We start from the raw sequence: 4,118 nt of genomic DNA, 5'->3' as shown, positions 1-4,118 counted from the left end.
CACAACCAAGAGTTGCTACGAACCAAAGTCGAAGACTTGATAGACAAATCTGTCTCACACAGAAAAGTCTATAGGATTGAATAAATCTGTCTCCCACAAAAATACCCAATGATTTTGTTCCTACTTTTGATAAATCAAGCTGAACAGGAACCAATTGATAACCCGGACTTATATTCCCCAAGAACAGCCTAGAATTATCAATCACCTCACAATAAACTTAATCGACTAGCGAAACAAGTTATTGTGGAATCACAAACGATGAGATGAAGAAGTTTGTGATTACTTTTCTATCTTGCCTATCGAAGATATAAAATCTCGAGACAATTATTTCTATTGTACTCAACACGATAGAAACAACAAGATCAGATCACGCAACTACAAAGATAATAGTTGGGTCTGGATTCACAATCCCAATGAAGTCTTCAAGTCGTTAACCTACAGGGTCTCGAGAAGAAACCTAAGGTTAAAGGAGAATCGATTCTAGTTATGCAACTAGAAACACAAAGTAGGTGTAGGGATTAGGTTTTCCAGTTGCTAGAGTTCTTCTTTATAGAGTTTTCAAATCAGGGTGTGCAATCCAAGTTACCTTAATAAAAAAACATTCATCAATCACCGTTAGATGAAAAACCTGATTCAACCAAGCTAATAACTTTCAACTGTTAGATCGAACTTAGCTTGTTACACACAAATGAAATGTACCCTCAGTTAGGTTTTTGTAACCGTACCTAAAAGTGTACACTATGTTGGTTCACAAATAGTTAACCGAGGTTAGCAATATGATTTACTCTCATATCAACCTTATTCATCTCAATCATAACTAGTTCAAATGACTCAAATGAAACTAGTTAAAGAGTTGTTCAATTGCTATAGAAAACACAATTGAAACCAAATCAGTTTTGAAAAGACGAGGGTACCCAAATATACCTCAATCTAAAACTTTTCCTACCTATAAGTCCTTTCTCCGAAAGTGATTGTCTATGGACCGAGTTGAGACAATGCAACTAATCGGTTCACACTTCGTGTGATCGTCTACGGATACGAGATCGAGACAATATAACAACGAAGTATGTTTACTTGATAAAAAGGTTCGGACTTAACCAAACACAATGGGATCACTTATCAAGTAAATAGGAATTAACGTTTTGTGTAATTTAATTTAATTATAATAAAACAATTATAATGCGGAAAATAAAAGTAAATGACATTACAAGATTTTGTTAACGAAGAAACCGCAAGTGTAGAAAAACCCCGGGACCTTGTCCAGAATTGAATACTCTCAGGATTAAGCCGCTACAAAAAATTAAACCTAACTTCGTATAGTTGAGACCAAGCAACTAAACCTATAGTTCACCTAGTTCCGTCTGTGTTCCCATGCCTCCAACTTATGAATAAGTCACGTACTTAGAACAATTCTTTTGGTTCGTATTCCAAACAGTAAAGGAACAACAAATCTGTTTGGTATCAACTCTCTTCAACCAAGTGATATGAGTTGGAAAAAGGCTCTTCTGTTTATCTTAACATAAACTCCTTCATCAGGTCCTTAGATCTATCTTATGTTCAATTACCAAAGTAATCGTTAAGATTTCGCAATCAACACTCTTAATCCAAAGAATTGTGTTAGTGCGGATCTACTCAACTAATCAATCCAATTCTATCACAAGGATAAAACTGATTATGATTGGATCCTCTTTTTACCGAAACAAGTATTGTGCACACCAAAGATTATGAACCTCAAATCAGAAATCTTCAATATCTTCTTTGTCTTCAAATCTTCTTAGATCTTCAATAAACACCTGCACACAATCACTTGAATATCTTGTGATCAGTCACGCACAGAATTGAGTCTGTTAACAGTGGATTATCACAAGATCGTCTATAGAACTAAAAATAGTCTAAAGATCCCTGTCAAAACTCTGAACTAGTTTGAGTGAATCTTATATCAGAAGAGAAGATCCTCAACCATAAAAAAACTAGGTTCAACCAAAGTTCAACCACCGTTAGTCAATCAAATCAATCGAAAATAAAAGATAAACCGTAATTATCTAGTTTCCCACCAACGTTACTAATAGAGCTTCTCAATCCCAAAGAAGACTTTAAAACGAGCGGTCGTAAGAGATTTCGTCTAATTAGGTTACTCTCCTCTCCAAATAGGCGGCTTCACCAGTAGTAGGACAACAATAGGTATTTGCTGTTACAAAAGGATTAGTTTGCTAGAAGTGCAAACTTCAATATTTATAGACAAGGAAGTTTGGACACCAAGGAATTTCCAAAACCGAAAATATTCTCAAGATATTCATTAAGGCACAAATTCGGTTTCCATAATTCCTTGAAATACTTTGTCCAAAAATAATGATTGAAATCTCTTAGAAAATCTCTAATTAGTAAATGCACATTACTAATTCTTATTTTCCTAAAAATGAAATTAATAACCTTAATTAAAAGATTCTTAACTTATTTATGTTTCGATCCTGGGATTCTTTTCCCTTAGCTATTAAGGAATAACTTTGAACAATTAAAGATTAATATTCAGAGTACGTGTTAAACGTATGTCGAAATACTTACTTTGTAAGTCCTCTTTCATACTTACAACCTTGAAACCGATTTTCCACACTTCCAAACAAGTTTAGAATTGGTTCATCTGACTTTCAAGAACTATGCGATTGATTAAGAACACTCAATCGCAAAATATGGGTGTAAGGGTTCTACCAAAAAAAGTTTCGGTTCTACCTCCATTTGAGTAATTTGCTTAGTCACACTAGCTTTCCAAAAATTGGTTGACTAGGTACTAGCTTATATATGGTATCTAACTTATATGTTTTGCACATGTCCATGGGATCGGTTCCCCTTTGCCTAAAAACGTGTTGCACATGTCCATAGGATCGGTTCCCCTTTCTGCTATAAACTTGTTGCACCTCATACAAGGATCGATTCCTCTTTGTGATGTACTGCACCTCTTACTAGGATCGGTTCCCCTTTACCTAGATTTGGTCTGACATAAAATCACAAACTCGATTATACCATCTCAGGTGATTATTTAAGATCGGTTTCACTAATAAAAGTCATACCAATACACCTGGCGAGATTGGGGTATACCCAGATTAATTGGACCTAGTGTCCTTGCTAAGGAATGGTGAAATGGGCTGAAGTTACGAAAATATCCTTGACATAGTTAACCTAATAATCTGATTTGACTTCATCTTCTCTTCTTCCTCTCCTCCTCCTACCATCATACCGACCTCCCATCAACAAACCCAAAAATACATTGTCTATTATCGAATCGAAAATTTCATCATCGATAAAGCTTCATCATTTCAAGCAAAATTATAGAAAACCTAATAAAGATGACCCCGAATTGGAAGAACCACTCAACTCAAACCCAAGAAAAATATGCAGGTATTTGGTGTCTTTGGTCATTTTTTTTCTAGGTTGAACATCGTGCCGACCTTTCATACCTGGATGTGACATTTACAGAGTCGGCACGTGTTCAACTAACTACCTTGCCGGCTTTTCCTGTGTACAAATTTTTAATCAGTCGGTATGGTTATTTTCACTAAGCTGCCGACTGAAATTTGGTCGGCATTCTTTATAGTTTTCGGCCCTAACGTCTAGGATTTGGTCGGCATTGTTTTCATTTTGCGACCTTGCCGGCTAATTATCGTGCACTTCCATCAGTGTACTCAATGGTTTTTTGTTACAAAACCATCACCAAATCAACTGCTTGAACATAATCATGTTTCAAATGAAACAAATGAAACTCGTATCCAAGTAGGTATCTACAAACTCACATAACCATGTTTTCAAAATAACAAAAGATATACCTATTTCTAGAAATGAAGTATGGAACAGCTGTGATATATAACTGATGATATTCATGTGAGAAAGAGATATTAGAGCCCTCTAGGCATGTCCTTTCCATCTAGGATAAGCATTATCTTTGTGTGTACATATTTCATCATCAAACACGTGTATGTAGGAAGACACGTGGAGAGCATGCGGACCAAGTCATCAAAACATGATGACACACGCCCACAGCCAAGAAGCCCATCCCGTCGACGTCGGATCTTTGCTCGAACAAATCCAATGGCAGAAGTTATAAGATGTACCGAAATCACGGTGTA

This window comes from Papaver somniferum, chromosome 3, assembly GCF_003573695.1.
Source record: "Papaver somniferum cultivar HN1 chromosome 3, ASM357369v1, whole genome shotgun sequence".
NCBI lineage: Eukaryota > Viridiplantae > Streptophyta > Magnoliopsida > Ranunculales > Papaveraceae > Papaver > Papaver somniferum.
This window is presented reverse-complemented; position numbering follows the sequence as displayed.